The sequence below is a fragment of the Oncorhynchus gorbuscha genome, linkage group LG11 (genome assembly GCF_021184085.1).
Source record: "Oncorhynchus gorbuscha isolate QuinsamMale2020 ecotype Even-year linkage group LG11, OgorEven_v1.0, whole genome shotgun sequence".
NCBI lineage: Eukaryota > Metazoa > Chordata > Actinopteri > Salmoniformes > Salmonidae > Oncorhynchus > Oncorhynchus gorbuscha.
In genome coordinates this window covers 80,337,084-80,356,303 of record NC_060183.1, presented here as the reverse complement: position 1 = coordinate 80,356,303, position 19,220 = coordinate 80,337,084, and the positions used below count along the sequence as shown (strand labels likewise).

At 45.0% G+C, this 19,220-nt stretch overlaps 1 protein-coding gene across 3 annotated transcripts in view; it reads right to left on the bottom strand.

The window, feature by feature from the left end:
* The window catches only part of LOC123989539 (ras-specific guanine nucleotide-releasing factor RalGPS1-like), a 318,616-nt gene extending 300,572 nt beyond the window's left edge, over positions 1-18,044 (bottom strand). For all 3 annotated transcript variants that reach the window (XM_046290621.1, XM_046290623.1, XM_046290622.1), the window contains exon 1: positions 17,711-18,044. The gene's annotated coding sequence lies outside the window, so the exon portion shown is untranslated. The remainder of the gene's footprint in view (positions 1-17,710) is intronic.
* Between the last annotated feature and the right edge of the window lie 1,176 nt (positions 18,045-19,220).

Genomic DNA, 19,220 nt, shown 5'->3' with positions numbered 1-19,220 from the left:
CCTCGATTTTTGGGAAATTCTCAAGTGAGTGCTGTAAAGACAGAAATGTATTAAAATGCAGGTAATTATTTTTGGTTATAGTTGAATTGTAAAACAAATCAGAATTGGGTAAAAATACCCACTGAAAATCACTTAGAATGTATGTGTTGCCTCCCCTAGGGTCACGCACTAATTACGAACACTCAAAAACCATCATACCATCAAAAATTCTAAAACTACCGTGATCTGATATTTTGGCCATGTCACCCAGCTTTAATAGTAAGTATACCCTTAGTTTTTACCCTAAATTGGTGATTGTTAGAATAATTTATTGGGGGAAAGCCAACTGGCGTCGTCAGGGGAAACTTAAGGAGGCATAAAAAGGGCGGGTCGTGACTAGAGGCATGGCTTTTTAGAGAAATTCTTCAGCTCTCACTCTGGCCCTTTTCCAGCAGACCTGCCTCACTACTGAGGGTGTGAATGGACTCTCGTTGGCCTTTCAGACGAGAGAACTCCTGGCACATTCAGGGTCCAGGAGAGAGAGTGAAAGGGAGGTGCCCGGAGAGGGAGACGGAGGAGTGGGAAAGAGAGAGAAGAGCTGAAAATCGGGTTTCATTAGCCTCTGTCAGAGCTCCTTCGTACTTCTGCCTCTCTCGTTCAGAGCCAGGGCCACTGGGCGAAGTGGAGTGAGGACGGACAGAAAGCGGGTCTTAGGAAATGGAGGAGCTTTTGGCACTGCCAATTACAACACTTACCAAAAAGTAATGTCTAAGAGCGTAATTGCACCGCAATAGATCCATGCAATTTAAATACCAGTTGAGAATCAAGAAGCTATAAAATTAATGATTTTAATTACAGTTGAACTGTAACATTTAGGAATATCACCCATACTCCAAAAACTGTTCACTGTGGCAAAGGCAGACAGAGGACTAGACACTGACTTAAGGTTAGTTTGACGTATAGTACCAGTCAAAGGTTGACACACCTACTCATTCAAATGGTGCTTATTTAATTTACTATTTTCTACTTTGTAGAATAGTGAAGACACAGAATCATGTAAAAATATATAAATAAATAAATAAAATTATAAATCAAAATGAACAATATATTTTAGATTGTTCAAAGTAGCCACCCTTTGCCATGATGACAGCTTTGCACACTCTTGGCATTCTCTCAACCAGCTTCATAAGGAATGCTTTTCCAACATATGCTGAGCACTCGTTGGTTGCTTTTCCTTCACTCTGCGGTCCAACTCATTCCAAACCATCTCAATTGGGTTGAGGTCGGGTGATTGTGGAGGCCAGGTCATCTGATTCAGCACTCCATCACTCTCCTTCTCGGTCAAATAGCCCTTACACAGCCTGGATGAGTGTTTTGGGTCATTGTCCTGTTGAAAAATAAATTATAGTGGGACTAAGTGCAAACCAGATGGGATGGCGTATCGCTGCAGAGTTCTGTGGTAGCCAAGCTGGTTAAGTGTGCCTTGAATTCTAAATAAATCACTGACAGTGTCACCAGCAAAGCACCCCCACAGCATCACATCCCCTCCTCCATGCTTCACGGTGAGAACCACACATGCTGTCACGCCCTGGTCGAAGTAATGTATGTTGGTCTTCATTTATTTGGTCAGGCCAGGGTGTGACATGGGTTATTGTGGTGCGTTTTTGTCATGGGGTTTTTGTGGGGTGTCTAGCATAGTCTATGGCTGCCTGAGGCGGTTCTCAATCAGAGTCAGGTGATTATCGTTGTCTCTGATTGGGAACCATATTTAGGCAGCCATATTCTAAGTATTTCGTGGGTGATTGTTCCTGTCTCTGTGTTAGTGTTCACCAGATGGAATGTGAAAACCTATACAGCCGGTTTGTTGTTTTTTTTGTATTGTTCGTGGTTTCATCGTAATAAACATGTATGGTAATTACCACGCTGCATTTTGGTCCGACTCTCCTTCGACGGAAGAAAGCCGTTACACATGCGGAGATGATCCGTCCATCTACTCTGCGTCTCACAAAGACACAGCAGTTGGAACCAAAAACCTCAAATTTGGACTCAAGACTAAAAGGACAGATTTCCACGGTCTATTGCTTGTGTTTTTTTAGCCCAAACAAGTCTCTTCTTATTGGTGTCCTTTAGTAGTGGTTTCTTTGCAGGTATTCAACCATGAAGGCCTGATTTACATAGTCTCCACTGAACAGTTGATGTTGAGATGTGTCTTACTTGAACTCTGTGAAGCATTTATTTGGGCTGCAATTTCTGAGGCTGGTAACTAATGAACTTATCCTCTGCAGCAGAGGTAACTCTGGGTCTTCCTTTCCTGTGGCGCTCTTCATGGGAGCCACTTTCATCATAGCGCTTGATGGTATTTGTGACTGCACTTTGAAGAATCTTTCAAAGTACTTGACATTTTCCATATTGACTGACCTTCATGTCTTAAAGTAATGATGGACAGTCGTTTCTCTTTGCTTATTTGAGCTGTTCTTGCCATAATATAGACTTGGTCTTTCACCAAATAGGGATATCTTCTGGACACCATCCCTACCTTGTCACAACACAACTGATTGGCTCAAATGCATTAAGAAGGAAAGAAATTCCACAAATGAACAAGGCACACCTGTTAATTGAAATGCATTCCAGGTGACTACCTCGTGAAGCTGGTTGAGAGAATGCCAAAAGTGTGCAAAGCTTTCAAGGCAAAGGGTGGCTACTAAATCACAAATATATTTAGATTTGTTTGACACTTTTTGGTTACTACATGATTTCATAGTTTTGATGTCTTCACTATTGTTCTACAATGTAAAAAAATATATATTTAAAAATAAGGGAAAATCCTGGAATGAGGAGGTGTGTCCACATGTTTAACTTGTACTGCATGTCCTGTGATGAGGTTAGGAGTGAGGGAGGCAAAGCTGATCCTAAATCTGTGGTTCGGGTTAAACTTCTAGCAGGAGCCTTACTAAGTGACCTTTCAACTTTGCTTCCATACACACCCTCATCCAGTGTGTCAGCAGGGCGTAGTCAATGAAGATATAAGATACGCCTAATCACGTGTTTAGTTACACATGCCGTTTTCCTTATTAGCATGAAGACGATCTATACGAGGTTAACAATGAGAAAAATGCATTGCATGATATTTGGAGACATTTCACATGATATGCAGTTATATCACCACACATTTGTAAAAAGTATGATGTGCTGTGTGTGTGTGTGCGTGTGCGTGTGTGTATTAATATCATGTACGGTTTGGGACGTAAAAACCAGAGCTCTAGTTAGCCTGCAAACTGATAGCTTGCACATCTAAAGTTGGCAAGCGATGCTGCCTCTTGCCACGCCAGATATGGAAACAGCTGCCACTGGGGCGGACACTCTTACATGACGTTAATGGTTGTCGTGGGGATTTAAGTTAACGTCAATCAAAATACAAAAGAGACTGGGATAATACTGTAGTGATGCAAAACACACATTTACATTTTAGTCATTAAGCAGACAGCCTTATCCAGAGTGATTTATAGTTAGTGCATTCATCTTCAGAGAGCTAGGTGGGAGAACCACATATCGAAGTCATAGCAAGTACATTTTTTCTCAAAGTAGCCATCAGCAAAGACAGAGCAAGTAAGGGGAATATATATATATATATATATATAGAGTCAAGTGGGATTATTTAAGATACCCTTTAAAGAGGTAGGGTTTCAGATGTTTTCAGAAGATGGGCAGGGAGTTCATTGGGAAGCTTGTTGGGGCGGCAGGTAGCCGAGTTAGAGCGTTGGGCCAGTTACCGAAAGGTTGCTGGATCGAATCCCCGAGTTGACAAGGTAAAAATCTGTCGTTCTGACCCTGAACAAGGCAGTTAACTCACTGTTCCCCTGAACAAGGCAGTTAACCCACTGTTCCCCTGAACAAGGCAGTTAACCCACTGTTCCTAGGCCATCATTGTAAATAAGAATTTGTTCTTAAATGACTTGCCTAGTTAAATAAATAAATACAAAATACAAAAATTGTTCCACCATTAGGGTGCCAGGACAGAGAAGAGCTTGGACCTGGCTGAGAGGGAGTTGCCCTCCTGTAGGGATGGGAGGGCCAAAAGACCAGATGTGGCAGGACAGAGTTCTCAGGTTGGGGTGGAGGGTTTGAGCAGAGCCTGAAGGTAGGGAAGCAGCCTTATCCAGGCTCTGCTCAAACCCTACAGGCAGCCTTATCCAGAGCTCCTCTTGCTGCTTTGTAGGCACGCAACATTGTTTTGTAGTGGATGAGAACATCGACTGGAAGCCAGTGGAGTGTGCGGAGGATCTGGGTGACATGTATCTTGGGAAAGTTGAACACCAGGCGGGCTACAGCACTCTGGATAAATTGTAAGGGTTTGCAGAGCGGCAGGTAGCCTAGTGGTTAAGAGTGTTGGGCCAGTCACTGAAAGGTTGCTGGCTCGAATCCCAGAGCCGACATAAAAATGTTTGATGGCACAAGCGGGGAGACCAGCGAGTTACAGTAGTCTAGACAGGAGAGGACAAGTTCCTGGATCAGGACCAGCGCCACTTCCTGTGTGAGGTAATGTCGTACTCTACGGATGTTGCAGTGCATGAACCTGTAGGAGCGAGTCACTGTTTTGAAGTTTGCAAACACCACATTGCCTTACTAATTACATGTCTAGTCTCCACTGGACTGGCAGAAATGGGTCATAAGAGTGACAGGCGAAGGGGGGCAATGGGGGGGATGCATAGCCTGCAGCCTCTCGCTGACACAGCATAGGTGCCAGTCAGTGGAGTGGCTGCAGCACTAAACTCTGGCCAAATAATGCCTACTGAGAGTCCCATATCACAGATGCCCTCATCATCCTTTGAGGGGGAAAAAAAACAGGCCATGCTATGGGGGTGCATCTCAATAGTTTTCAGTGATTTCCTCCGCTCGTCTCCTTTCCTCCATCTGCAGTACATTGACATTTAAAAGAAAGTCAGGCCAAAACAATTCCCTGGGAAGCATTCTCCATCTGCAGTGTTTCCCCTGTATTCCCTTAGCAGTGGCGCACCCCTCCCCAAGGAGAGCAGCTTAACACAAGACACACTTGGTGTGCGTTTCTGTGCAACCTGGGAATTGTAACAGTAGATGACAGTGTGACATTCCTTTGGAGGCTTCCCAAAATGATCCTATTTAGAGTCAGCTTCATTAGTAAAAGGGATAAAACGCCAACGCTATGTACAGTGAGGAGAACAAGTATTTGATAGCCTGCCAAATCGGCAGGGTTTCCTACTTACAAAGCATGCCGAGGTCTGTAATCTTTATCATAGGTAGACTTCAACTGTGAGAGACGGAATCTAAAACAGAAATCCAGAAAATCACATTGTATGATTTTTACGTAAATTAATTTGCATTTTATTGCATGACATAAGTATTTGATCACCTATCAACCAGTAAGAATTCCAGCTCTCACAGACCTGTGTTTGTTTTTCTTTAAGAATCCCTCCTGTTCTCCACTCATTACCTGTATTAACTGCACCTGTTTGAACTCGTTACCTGATAAAAGACACCTGTCCACACACTCAATCAAACAGACTCCAACCTCTCCACAATGGCCAAGACCAGAGAGCTGTGTAAGGACATCAGGGAAAAACAATTGTAGACCTGCACAAGGCTGGGATGGGCTACAGGACAATAGGCAAGCAGCTTGGTGAGAAGGTAACAACTGTTGGCGCAATTATTAGAAAATGGAAGAAGTTCAAGATGACGGTCAATCACCCTCGGTCTGGGGCTCAATACAAGATCTCACCTCATGGGGCATCAATGATCATGAGGAATCAGCCCAGAACTACATGGCAGGACCTGGTCAATGACCTGGTCAATGACCTGGTGAGAGCTGGGACCACAGACTCAAAGAACCATTAGTAACACACTACGCCATCATGGATTAAAATCCTGCAGCGCACGCAAGGTCCCCCTGCTCTATCCAGCGCATGTCCAGGCTCGTCTGAAGTTTGCCAATGACCATCTGGATGATCCAGAGGAGGAATGGGAGAAGGTCATGTGGTCTGAGACGACAAAAATAGAGCTTTTTGGTCTAAACTCCACTTGCCATGTTTGGAGGAAGAAGAAGAATGAGTACAACCCCAAGAACACCATCCCAACCGTGAAGCATGGAGGTGGAAACATTCTTTGGGGATGCTTTTCTGCAAAGGGGACAGGACGACTGCACCGTATTGAGGGGAGGATGGATGGGGCCATGTATCGCGAGATCTTTGCCAACAACCTCCTTCCCTAAGTAAGAGCATTGAAGATGGGTCATGGCTGGGTCTTCCAGCATGACAACGACCCAAAACACACAGCCAGGGCAACTAAGGAGTGGCTCGGTAAGAAGCATCTCAAGGTCCTGGAGTGGCCTAGCCGGTCTCCAGACCTGAACCCAATAGAAAATCTTTGGAGGGAGCTGAAAGTCCGTATTTCCCAGCGACAGCCCCGAAACCTGTAGGATCTGGAGAAGGTCTGTATGGAGGAGTGGGCCAAAATCCCTGCTGCAGTGTGCAAACCTGGTCAAGAACTACAGGAAACATATGATCTCTGTTATTGCAAACAAAGGTTTCTGTACCAAATATTAAGTTCTGCTTTTCTGATGTATCAAATAATTATGTCATGCAAATTAATTACTTAACAATCATACAATGTGATTTTCTGGATTGTGGTTTAGATTGCATCTCTCACAATTGAAGATGTCCAAGGTAATGTAGAGAAGAACCGGGACCAAACCCGTATCGCCTTACTCCTTGGTATCGTAGCAAGGAAACAAAAAAGCGGATTTAACTTATTTAGGAAAACATCCCTAAATGTTGATAAAACATTCTGTTATCATTCAGATGCACATTTATTTTCCAAGCTATAGCACACCATATTTTACAAATAGCATGTTTTTAAAAAGGGCTAATGAGTTGCCTGCTTCATGTTTTCATTTATGACATGGGGGAAAAAAGTGCTAATGGTATCATCCCGGGCCTAGTAGAGAGTGGAGCTGTTTATCCCGCTTATACCACAGTAACCAAAGGAAACAATTCTATAGCGCTCTAACCAGTAGGAATTTGTTCAATTGCCATGTAAATTGGCAACATTCTAATCCCTTGCTTGCCAGCAAGCCAACTATGGCTAACAAAGTTTTGTCCAACTCCGCAGCACAACAGCAAAGTATAACCATTTGCATAAGCTGTTTTCTATTTAAAATGTATATACATCCATAACAGCATCATTTTGCACAGAAAAATGTCTTGTCTCGTTAGGACACAAAGCTGCCCGTTACTCGAGGACGGCACAATGAAAATGATAAAAAGCTAAAAAGGCTAGAAGCTAAATACAGTAGTTTGTTCCTCGCAAACCTGCCAATGGCCAACCGAATTCAACAATACCAGTTGCTGAAAAAAATTGCTGGTCAAACAAGAAACACTTGGGAAGATTTGACAGTCTAGCTCCACCTGCGTCATGGCCGCACGAGAATTTCATGTTCATCACTCACCACCTTAGGTCATCACTCACCACCTTAGGTCATCACTCACCACCTTAGGTCATCACTCACCACCTTAGGTCATCAGATGCTACAAAAAAATATATACAAGTCTCGGCAAAAAAAAAAAAAAAAAAAATTTTTTCCCTCATTGGACATGCATCCAATTTCAGTATGTGTAGTTGTTGGTTTCGCTTTCTGTAACTTGAGTTATTGACTGTACATTTGTTTGTGTAACTCTGTTGTCTGTTCACACTGCTTTGCTTCATCTTGGCCCGATCGCAGTTGTAAATGAGAACTTGTTCTCAACTGGCCTACCTGGTTCAATAAAAAAAATTATCTTTATAGTTCTGTAAAGGCTGCTTGGTGCAGTGGTAGTAAGGCACCTATTGTTGGAACTACTTCAGGAAGTGTTTAATGACTGTCCGTATAGATCTGAAAATAATTCCCACTCTACAACACCCTTCTTGACAGTCACACCACGGCATTGTTGAATAGTGGATTCTAACTCCGATTATAAACCGAGTGGTTTGAGCCCTGAATGCTGATAGACTGAAATTAAGTTTTATTGGTCACAGACACATATTTAGCAGATGTTATTGCGGGTGTAGCGAAATGCTTGTGTTCCTAGTTCCAACAGTGAGGTAGAATTTAAAAGTGATTCACAACATTACAAAGTAAAAGAATGGAATTTAGAAATGCATAAATATTTGATTGAGCAATGTCGGTGTGGCATAGACTAAAATACAGTAGAATATAATACAGTACATACACATGAGTAAAACAGTATGGTAACATTAAAGTGACTAGTGGTCCATTGTTAAAGTGGTCAGTGATTCCGTGTCTATGTCTATAGGGCAGCAGCCTCTAAGGTGCATGGTTGCGTAACCGGGTGGAAGCTGGCTAGTGATGGCTATTTAAGTCTGATGGCCTTGATGGGACCGAGAAGCTGTTTTTAAGTCTCAGCTTTGACGCACCTGTACTGACCTCGCCTTCTGGATGATAGCGGGGTGAACAGGCTGTGGCTCACGTGGTTGATTATCTTTTTGGCCTTCCAGTGACATCATTTGATGTAGGTGTCCTGGAGGGCAGGCAGTTTGCACCCGGTGATGAAGCCCGACTGGATGCTCTCAATTGTGCATCTGTAAAGGTTTTAGGGTTTTAGGGGCCAAGACAAATTTCTTCAGCCTCCTGAGGTTGAAGAGGCGCTGTTGCACCTTCTTCACCACACTGTCTGTGTCGTTGGAACATTTCAGATCGTCAGTGATTTATTCACCGAGGAACTTGAAGCTTTCCACCTTCTCCACCGCGGCCCCGTCGATGTGGATAGGGGAGTGCTCCCTCTGCTGTTTCCTGAAGTCCACGATCAGCTCCTTTGTTTTGTTGACATTGAGTGAAAAGCTATTTACACTACCAAGGCCCTCACCTCCTCCTTGTAGGCGGTCTCGTCATTGTTGGTAATCAGGCCTACTACTGTTTTGTCGTCTGCAAACTTGATGATTGAGTTGGAGGTGTGCGTGGCCACAGCTCAGCATTCAACACCATAGTACCCTTCAAGGTCATTAAGCTCGGTGTCCTGGGTCTGAACCCCATCCCTACCTGGGGTCGGCTCGTTAGGAAGTCCAGGACCCAGTTGCACAGGGCGGGGTTCAGACCCAGGACCCGGAGCTTATTGAACATGGAGTACTATGGTGTTGAATGCTGAGCTGTAGTCAATGAACAGCATTCTTACATAGGTATTCCTCTTGTCCAGATGGGATAGGACAGTGGGCAGTGTGATGGCATCATCTGTGGATCTATTAGGGTGGTAAGCAAATTGAAGTGGTTCTAGGGTGTCAGGTAGGGTAGAGGTGATACGATGCTTAACTAGTCTCTCAAAGCGCTTAATGATGACAGAAGTGACTGCTACAGGGCGATAGTCATTTAGTTCAGTTACCTTTGCTTTCTTGGGTACAGGAACAATGGTGGATATCGTGAAGCAAGATAATGAATTGCGACTCCACTTTGTCTCTGTACTGACATTTTGCCTGCGATTGCCTTTACAAAGGGATTAATGACGGCCTGGTGGGTTAACTGCCTGTTCAGGGGCAGAACGACAGATTTTGTACCTTGTCAGCTCGGGGGTTTGAACTTGCAACCTTCTGGTTACTAGTCCGATGCTCTAACCACTAGGCTACCCTGCCGCTCCTATATGCAGTGGTTCGTGGTTTCAGTTTTCTGGTGAGTTACCGGCCATAACACCACCTCACGCCTTATCGTTTAGTTACCGGCCATAACACCACCTCACGCCTTATCGTTTAGTTACCGGCCATAACACCACCTCACGCCTTATCGTTTAGTTACCGGCCATAACACCACCTCACGCCTTATCGTTTAGTTACCGGCCATAACACCACCTCACGCCTTATCGTTTAGTTACCGGCCATAACACCACCTCACGCCTTATCGTTTAGTTACCGGCCATAACACCACCTCACGCCTTATCGTTTAAATAGAAGGCGGTTTATGTGATAACATTTGCACCGAGAGATGTACTATGCCAGATCTGCCTGACAGTCACAGTCATGTATATTAGGGAAGGTACGCCCACGGTTGAGTGATTAAATCAAAACGACCCACTTTTGCCTCTCAAACTAGACAGATGCAATGAGAATTAAGCTTGTAACATAATTCCTCATTAAAATCTGATCATATCCCATTGTCTCCAGATTAGGCCCATTGCCTACACATGCTGCACCATCTGCTGCAAGGTGATCAAGGTCAACCACTAAATGAGAAATTCAGAAAATGCACAAAATGTTAAAAAACAGAAAGTACTACCAGTGTAGGTAACCACAGAGCATATGGCCAACAGTCTGTATAAGTCTAATAACAGAGCACATGGCCAACAGTCTGGATAAGTCTAACAACAGAGCACATGGCCAACAGTCTGGATAAGTCTAACAACAGAGCACATGGCCAACATTCTGGATAAGTCTAACAACAGAGCACAGGGCCAACAGTCTGGATACGTCTAACCACAGAGCACATGGCCAACAGTCTGGATACATCTAACCACAGAGCACATGGCCAACATTCTGGATACATCTAACCACAGAGCACATGGCCAACAGTCTGGATACATCTAACCACAGAGCACAGGGCCAACAGTCTGGATACGTCTAACCACAGAGCACAGGGCCAACAATCTGGATAAGTCTAACCACAGAGCACATGGCCAACAGTCTGGATACGTCTAACCACAGAGCACATGGCCAACAGTCTGGATAAGTCTAATAATCTAATAACAGAGCACATGGCCAACAGTCTGGATATGTCTAACCACAGAGCACATGGCCAACAGTCTGGATACGTCTAACCACAGAGCACATGGCCAACAGTCTGGATATGTCCACTGACAAATCTGAAAGGATTTGATTGGTGAAAGCAGCTCTGCCAGTGGCTGTGGAGGAGTAGTTGATAGAAACTCACCTCAGAGAGCTTGGACATTAGCCAGAGATGATAGGTTGAACATGTTATACACTGATTGCTGGGCAGGTTCAATGGAATACGTCTATAACACTGCAGTGAGAAGGGTAAATAGTGGTGCCGAAGGGTGGATCCTTTGCAGTAAGCAACAATAATTGACAAACCCCTAGTGGTATGTGCACACAGTCAATTAAATCTATAAATGATGACCAAGCCATTTAGAAGACAACAGACCTGGACTTGCTAAGAAACAACTAAATTCACCTTTTAAAAAAATGTGACAAACTGTCCCACCATTCAGTATCACAAATTAATCAAAGTAGCTAAATTAAAAATAAAACCACTGACTAAACTGTTTAAATAATGAGCCAAATGGGTTCGTTTTTTAAACAGGAAATACTCTGTAGTTCAGGTGAAACTCCTGTTAACTTGAGAAACATTGTTTATGAGAGACGCTCTTTCCTGTGTCACCAGTTTCTCTGGTTTCACTTTCTCTCCCATGCACCACAGTAGTTTATATATATATTTTTTAAACACTACGCGACAATGGCAACTGTTTTAGCTCAACACAACTTGCTAGTTACGGGGACAAGTGGACGGAAGGAACAAATTACACAAATCATTAAACACAGTGACATCGCAATGGATTTACGATGGAACAAAGTAAATATGTAGAGCTGTCAACTGGGCTTTCCTTAGGAATGTTGGCTGGAATGACAAAGTATGCAAATTGTCAGCGTAAGACTACAATGGCACTCTTCTCAGCTGCAAACCAGTCAAGGAATGCACCAAACAGTGATGAGATTTAATGAGGGGGGCATTAGAGGATGTTATATCAACATCACTGGTTATCACAGCACATTATGGCACGGGCAGATCACTGTCGTACTCTAGTGGAACACAATTAGTAAATCATACAAGCATATCCTGTCAGGTTCCATGGTTGATCGACATTCATACTGACAAGATATCACAACAGGTAACCTAGCGGTTAAGAGCGTTTTGGGCCAGTAACTGAAAAGGTCACTGGTTCGTATCCCGAGCCGGCAAGGTAGAAAAATCTGCCGATCTACTGTTGAGCAAAACAGTGAACACACAATAACAACTGTTCCCCGGACACCAATGCCGTGGATTAAGCCACACCCCCCCCCCCGCACCTCTCTGATTCAGAGGGTTTGGGTTCAAATGTGGTAGACACATTTCAGTTGAATGCATTAAATTGTGCAACTCACTAGATATCCCCCTTTCCTTACTAATAGCACAATACATGCATAGTCAGACCATACTTGGCCTGGTCTTATCTCATAGAACTTCATCCTTTATTGGCACGACATCCTTAATGCCGTTATGCAGCAGTGCTCAGGTTTGTGCGATACAAATAAACTCTTTCACAGTGGTGGTGGTGGGAGGCCAAAACACAAATCGCATTGCTTCATCATTCAAAGCATGTACAATTCGACCCTGAAGAGTCCTGGTCAGAGCAGCATTATTCAGTCATTTCCCAGTGAAACATGTTGGCTTGGTTGCTTTGAGTTGCTGCTAAATAACACTGAATAAAATTATAAAAAGCATTGGTCCCATGTTTCATGAGCTGAAATAAAAGCTTAATCTCTCTCAAATGTTGTGCACATTTGTTTTACATCCCTGTTCGTGAGCATTTCTCCTTTGCCAAGATAATCCATCCACCTGACAGGTGTGGCATATCAAGAAGCTGATTAAACAGCATGATCATTACACAGGAGGACCTTGTGCTGGGGACACTAAAAGACCACTAAAATGTGCAGTTTTGTCACAACAAATGCCACAGATGTCTCAAGTTGAGGGAGCGTGCAATTGGCATGCTGACTACAGGTATGTCCACCAGAGATGTTACCAGATAATTTTATGTTAATTTCTCTACCATAAGCTGCCTCCAATGTAGTTTTAGAAAATTTGGCAGTACGTCCAACCGGCCACACAACCGCAGACCACGTGTATGGCGTCGTGTGGGCGAGCGGTTTGCTGATGTCAACGTTGTGTACACAGCGCCCCATGTTGGCGTTATGGTATTGACAGGCATAAGCTACAGACAACAAAACAACTGCATTTTCTAACTGGCCAATTTGAATGCACAGAGATCACGTCACCAGATCCTGAGGCCCATTATTGTGCCATTCACCCACCGACATCCCATCATGTTTCAGCATGATAATGCAGGGGCCCAATACACAAAGATCTGTACACACTTCCTGGAAGTTGAAAATGTCCCAGTTCTTCCACGGTCTTCATATTCACCAGACATGTCAACAGATGCATATATGAAATCAATAGATTAGGGCCTAACGAATATATTTAAATGGACTGATTTCCGTATATGAACTGTAACTCCAGTGAAAGCTTTGACATTGTTGCATTTATGTGTTTGTTTAGTTTAAATGCAACAAATGTGAGAGTTGAGGTGACTAGGGGCTATTCCACTAGTGGCGAGTAGGGGTACTAGGGGCTATTCCACTAGTGGCGAGTAGGGGTACTAGGGGCTATTCCACTAGTGGCGAGTAGGGGTACTAGGGGCTATTCCACTAGTGGCGAGTAGGGGTACTAGGGGTACTACTAGGGGCTATTCCACTAGTGGCGAGTAGGGGTACTAGGGGCTATTCCACTAGTGGCGAGTAGGGGTACTAGGGGCTATTCCACTAGTGGCGAGTAGGGGTACTAGGGGCTATTCCACTAGTGGCGAGTAGGGGTACTAGGGGCTATTCCACTAGTGGCGAGTAGGGGTACTAGGGGCTATTCCACTAGTGGCGAGTAGGGGTACTAGGGGCTATTCCACTAGTGGCGAGTCGGGGTACTAGGGGCTATTCCACTAGTGGTAAGTCGGGGTACTGGGGGCTATTCCACTAGTGGTGAGTCGGGGTACTAGGGGCTATTCCACTAGTGGTGAGTCGGGGCTATTCCACTAGTGGCGAGTACCACTAGTGGGCTAGGGGCTATTCCACTAGTGGCGAGTACTAGGGGCTATTCCACTAGTGGTGAGTCCACTAGGGGTACTAGGGGCTATTCCACTAGTGGTGAGTACGGGGTACTAGGGGCTATTCCACTAGTGGTGAGTCCACTAGGGGTACTAGGGGCTATTCCACTAGTGGTGAGTCCACTAGGGGTACTAGGGGCTATTCCACTAGTGGTGAGGGGCTAGGGGTACTAGGGGCTATTCCACTAGTGGTGAGTAGTACTAGGGTACTAGGGGCTATTCCACTAGTGGTGAGTCGGGGTACTAGGGGCTATTCCACTAGTGGTGAGTCGGGGTACTAGGGGCTATTCCACTAGTGGTGAGGGGCTATTCCACTAGTGGGAGTACTAGGGGCTATTCCACTAGTGGTGAGTAGGGGTACTAGGGGCTATTCCACTAGTGGCGAGTAGGGGTACTAGGGGCTATTCCACTAGTGGTGAGTAGGGGTACTAGGGGTGGTGAGTCGGGGTACTATTCCACTAGTGGTGAGTAGGGGTACTAGGGGGCTATTCCACTAGTGGTGAGTAGGGGTACTAGGGGCTATTCCACTAGTGGTGAGTAGGGGTACTAGGGGCTATTCCACTAGGCTATTCCACTAGTGGTGAGTCGGGGTACTAGGGGCTATTCCACTAGTGGTGAGTCGGGGTACTAGGGGCTATTCCACTAGTGGTGAGTCGGGGTACTAGGGGCTATTCCACTAGTGGTGAGTCGAGGTACTAGGGGCTATTCCACTAGTGGTGGTACTAGGGGCTATTCCACTAGTGGTGAGTCGGGGTACTAGGGGCTATTCCACTAGTGGTGAGTCGGGGTACTAGGGGCTATTCCACTAGTGGTGAGTCTAGGGGTTCCACTAGGGGCTATTCCACTAGTGGTGAGTCGGGGGTACTAGGGGCTATTCCACTAGTGGTGAGTCGGGGTACTAGGGGCTATTCCACTAGTGGTGTGGTGAGTGGGGTACTAGGGGCTATTCCACTAGTGGTGGGGCTATTCCACTAGTGGTGAGTCGGGGTACTAGGGGCTATTCCACTAGTGGTGAGTAGGGGGGCTATTCCACTAGGGGCTATTCCACTAGTGGTGAGTCGGGGTACTAGGGGCTATTCCACTAGTGGTGAGTCGGGGTACTAGGGGCTATTCCACTAGTGGTGAGTCGGGGTACTAGGGCTATTCCACTAGTGTGGTGAGTCGGGGCTATTCCACTAGTGGTGAGTCGTATTCCACTAGGGGCTATTCCACTAGTGGTGAGTCGGGGTACTAGGGGCTATTCCACTAGTGGTGAGTCGGGGTACTAGGGGCTATTCCACTAGTGGTGAGTGAGTCGGGGTACTAGGGGCTATTCCACTAGTGGTGAGTAGGGGTACTAGGGGCTATTCCACTAGTGGTGAGTCTAGGGGTACTACTAGGGGCTATTCCACTAGTGGTGAGTCGGGGCTACTAGGGGCTATTCCACTAGTGGTGAGTCGGGGTACTAGGGGCTATTCCACTAGTGGTGAGTCGGGGTACTAGGGGCTATTCCACTAGTGGTGAGTCGGGGTACTAGGGGCTATTCCACTAGTGGTGAGTCGGGGCTATTCCACTAGGTACTAGGGGGTACTATTCCACTAGTGGTGAGTATTCCACTAGTGGTGAGGGGGGGGCTATTCCACTAGTGGTGAGTCTAGGGGCTACTAGGGGCTATTCCACTAGTGGTGAGTCGGGGTACTAGGGGCTATTCCACTAGTGGTGAGTCGGGGTACTAGGGGCTATTCCACTAGTGGTGAGTCGGGGTACTAGGGGCTATTCCACTAGTGGTGAGTCGGGGTACTAGGGGCTATTCCACTAGTGGTGAGTGAGTGGTGAGGGGTACTAGGGGCTATTCCACTAGTGGTGAGTGGTGTGGGGCTAGTGGTGAGGGGGTACTAGGGGCTATTCCACTAGTGGTGAGGGTGAGTCGGGGTACTAGGGGCTATTCCACTAGGGTGAGTCTATTCCACTAGTGGTGAGTCGGGGCTATTCCACTAGTGGTGAGTCGGGGTACTACTAGGGGAGTAGGGGTATTCCACTAGTGGTGAGGTGAGTGGTGAGGGGTACTAGGGGCTATTCCACTAGTGGTGAGTCGGGGTACTAGGGGCTATTCCACTAGTGGTGAGTCGGGGTACTAGGGGCTATTCCACTAGTGGTGAGGTGAGTATTCCACTAGTGGTGAGTCGGGTACTAGGGGCTATTCCACTAGTGGTGAGTCGGGGTACTAGGGGCTATTCCACTAGTGGTGAGTCGGGGTACTAGGGGCTATTCCACTAGTGGTGAGTAGGGGTACTAGGGGCTATTCCACTAGTGGTGAGTAGGGGTACTAGGGGCTATTCCACTAGTGGTGAGTCGGGGTACTAGGGGCTATTCCACTAGTGGTGAGTAGGGGTACTAGGGGCTATTCCACTAGTGGTGAGTAGGGGTACTAGGGGCTATTCCACTAGTGGTGAGTAGGGGTACTAGGGGCTATTCCACTAGTGGTGAGTAGGGGTACTAGGGGCTATTCCACTAGTGGTGAGTCGGGGTACTAGGGGCTATTCCACTAGTGGTGAGTCGGGGTACTAGGGGCTATTCCACTAGTGGTGAGGTGAGTAGGGGTACTAGGGGCTATTCCACTAGTGGTGAGTCGGGGTACTAGGGGCTATTCCACTAGTGGTGAGGTGAGTCGGGGTACTAGGGGCTATTCCACTAGTGGTGAGGTGAGTAGGGGTACTAGGGGCTATTCCACTAGTGGTGAGGTGAGTAGGGGTAGCCAGGCTATGGTCCAACAGAAGGCTCCAGAAGAAATGTTCAATATGGACCCATAAAACTCAGATGCCAACAACTTGATCAACATGTTTTAAAGATTTGCTGCATGATAATAAATTGAGAACAGATTGGGGACTTTGCCTCTTAGAATAATAGGGGCATCCAAATGTTGCCTAGGTAGGGTCGTCTGGTATAAAATGGAATTATAAAAATGGCTGTTGGTAATATATTTGTATACTTACTGCTTAATTAAAAAAGGGCCAATCAGAGGTTGAATAAAAAAAAGTGCAGCCTACTACCCATCACTTCCTGTAAAAATCAGATGGAGGGCGCTGGAGAAATGTAATTACTCAAATTCAAAGACAGAGCTGTGGATGCAAGGACTGACCATCCATGATATCTAAATTATAGTTTGAACCATGTTTTGAGGCTATAATAGCGTGTGTTTACATTGTTTTACAAACAGTGTTTGTAAAACAATCTTACATTTTCGGTTCTAATGGGGTACAACAGTTTAGGTTCACGAGGCATAAAGTAATATTCTTCAATAGTCAATGGGTAGATTAATTTATAAGTCAAATTATATGTTATAACTGCTGATGTAGCAAACCTCTAACAAGGCTGCCGGGAAAGTGCAGAAAGGGTTACAGAATTACTGGTTCGTAAATGAATAGACTTGATAAATTAGTAGCCTGAACGCATTAATCTTTACGTTGCATTGCCAATTGTAGCCTACATGCGAGACAGTGGAGAGACACTGTTGACACATTCAATGTCATCAAAATAGGCCAAATAAATCTCGTTAACAAAAGTCACGAGGACAATGCAGAAAGTGTCGCATAGACCTAGCCCAGATTTGTATGCGTACGAGACGGCCAAATGTACACCCACTTTCTCGTTCAGATCACCTTTACCCTGTACAAGCACTCGTCATGACGTAAACATTCTATGCCACCGCGTTCATGATAGTCGATAGAGCACAGAAAAAAATGTTTTTATTATAGGATACACGCTCGAAATAAAATGAAAACCAAAAATTCAGTAGCCTAGGTGTTGCTTACCTCTACAAATACGAGGGTCAGTCCCTCGCTGTTGCGTCTCACTGCTGTATCAACTGGGTAACGTAAACGAAAATAAAAACTCCAACCACCAAATCACAATCCAATCTTTGTAGTAGGCCTATCGTATGCAGACTAAACTACCCCGCAACCAATATTCCTCCAAATGTGAGTTAATACCCAAGGTCGCAGCGATTCAGCCGGAGGACGTGGAAATTCTAATTGAATACATCTGATGAAGGCATACAAACATGGCAGTGATATATATCTAAGAAACGTCATCCACGCGCATGAAAGGAAAAACCCATAACGACGACAGCAGGAAGTGTCAGGTAGGTGCACTTAACCTGACGGCTAAGACTCGTTTTTCTGCTAGCAGCACAAAGGATGACGTCCCTTGTATATGGTAATGAGCAAACCTTCAAAATAAAAGCCCGCATTTCAAAACTTTGCGATGTGGATTACTCATTCAAAAGATATATATTCAATGGCTACTTTTATTGTGCCAACAAGAAAAAGCAATACGTGATTTATGAAAACAAATACAAAATATGGTTTTAAAAACATGAAAAACTTTTCTAGCTCTTAGCTAAAGTGGGGTGGGAAATACTAAGTAGGGTCTTTACTAACCAAATATGGTTCGTTTTGGAGGGGGACTGTGTCACAAGGCCTGCTGCTGGCTTTTCATTCTGCCCCCACATACTCTGTAATAGACATTGCTTCCAATGTGAAAAAAAAATGCTATTCCATACTACGGTCCTTCTGTAGCTGCACGGTCCTTCTGTAGCTGCACGGTCCTTCTGTAGCTCAGTTGGTAGAGCATGGCGCTTGTAACGCCAGGGTAGTGTGTTCGATTCCCGGGACCACCCATACGTAGAATGTATGCACACATGACTGTAAGTCGCTTTGGATAAAAGCGTCTGCTAAATGGCATATATTATTATATTATAGACTTCCATGCACTCTTGCCTTGCCCTGACGAAAGAGACAATTACCAATTGATTAGTTGAGAAGCCAACTGCTTTAAAGAAACAATTATGTCCTGACATACCTGTTTACCTAATGGTGTTGTGATGGGGTACCTTCACACATTGAAATCAGCCCAAGGCCAGCCTTGACATGTGCCAAACAATGCATCAGGTCAATCGATTGGCCCTGGCAAATAAATCCTAGTAAAATCTTGTTATATCAACCCAATTATACATAACTTTCCAACGGTTTTCATAAACCCACCTTGGTCGCAATTAATCCAAAGGACTGATTCATGGATCATATAACCCATCTCTCCAAATTGTAATTTTGTGAGGAAATACAAGCGATTATTGGCCTTTATCTTATTAAATTGAATCAAACTTTATTAGTCAGGGGGGGGGACCGGTTAGTCGAGTTAATTGAGGTAAGTTATACATGTGGGTAGAGTTGTTAAAGTAACTTGTTCTTAGAAAATATTAGAAGTTCACATTGACTTACTCTCTAAAGTAGTATTATAAGAAGGGAATTGGGAATACTTTAT